The 1294-nt window shown below is 44.0% G+C and overlaps 1 long non-coding RNA gene across 1 annotated transcript in view; it reads left to right on the forward strand.

Annotated features, from left to right (window-relative positions):
• Positions 1–657, forward strand: part of LOC106143910 — a 1150-nt gene extending 493 nt beyond the window's left edge. The window contains exon 2 of the long non-coding RNA XR_001229047.2: positions 182–657. This is a non-coding gene — a long non-coding RNA (uncharacterized LOC106143910). The remainder of the gene's footprint in view (positions 1–181) is intronic.
• The last annotated feature ends 637 nt before the right edge of the window (positions 658–1294 follow it).

Below are 1294 nucleotides of genomic sequence, written 5' to 3' on the forward strand. Positions count from 1 at the left end.
CTATTTGTCTTTCTGTCTCTTACTACCAACATCTGATCCCTAGTCTTCTCTGTCCTCCAGCCTCCCCTCTTGCCTTTTACCTTTCTGTTGTCTTATTTTCCCTACATGATTCTTTATTACACCAATAACCAACTGTCACAACCTAGGTGGTCTGAAATAACTGAGTGTCATTATCTTACAGTTCTGGACCTCAGAAGTCTGAAATGAGTGTCACTGAAAGGAAGCCAGTTGTTGGTGAGACCAACCTTTTGGAGAGTTCTCTGGAAAGTCATCTTCTTCCATTTTTCAATATAAATCATTATTCCTTGGCACAGAACTGTTCTCTGAACCCCTCTCTTCTAATTTCTTTCCATTATGAAAAGACTCTTGTGACATCATCAAGCCCACTAAAAAACCAAGGTAATTCTCCCAGTATAATACGTCTTTCACAATGCAACATACTAAGTTCCTTGGAATCATGAGGAAACCTTCATGAGTTCCAAACTTAGGGCTTGAACATCATTGTGAAGCCATTGTGAAGCCTGGCATAGTCTTTACATCACTGTCACCTGGTTGCTTTGTCTACATCTCTCCTGTATATCCTACACCTGACTGTCCTTCACACAAGTTTCTTCACCTTTCCTCTTTTGAACAATAAAGTTCCCAGAGACACACACAGTGTTTGTCATGATTCCACGTTGCTTGAAACTGTTCCTAGATCAGGATCCATGATGCCATGGACACATTTCCCTAATATGCCATGGCCTGCTTCTTAGAATGGCTTCTCTTGAATTCACTGTCTGCAACCAGGACTTCCTTCCTAGTCCTTCTACTTAGCTGGGCTTGCACAGAGTGGTTCTGAGGAAGGGCAGGAGAGACCAGACTGAATACTCAGTACCTGACCAAGGGGAGATCTGGGCAGGAACAAGACCCCAAATTGTCATGCAAAGAATGTTCAAGTGATCCAGAAAGTCTCATTTGGCCATGCTGAGAGAACTTTTCCTTTGAAACTGAAAGCTCAGAACAGAATGCTGGGTACCCAGCCAAGGACACACACTCTAACCACAGGACTCCAAACGGGATGAAATGTGTGGCCAGAAATTGATTCTACGCCTGGAAGCAATGAGCAAGACTGGCTGAGTTCACAGTCCCGAGCATTCCCCTACATGACGCATGCAAAGTGACATTCATGCCAGCACTCTCTGCACACCCACAGCACATTCCACCCACACATGGACATTGCATGCCCAAGAAAAGGGCACCCTCAGGGTGTGTTTAAAAAGTAAGAAAGATGAATCTGTGGTCATCTGTGATG

The sequence above is a fragment of the Microtus ochrogaster genome, chromosome 10, assembly GCF_000317375.1.
Source record: "Microtus ochrogaster isolate Prairie Vole_2 chromosome 10, MicOch1.0, whole genome shotgun sequence".
Lineage (NCBI taxonomy): Eukaryota > Metazoa > Chordata > Mammalia > Rodentia > Cricetidae > Microtus > Microtus ochrogaster.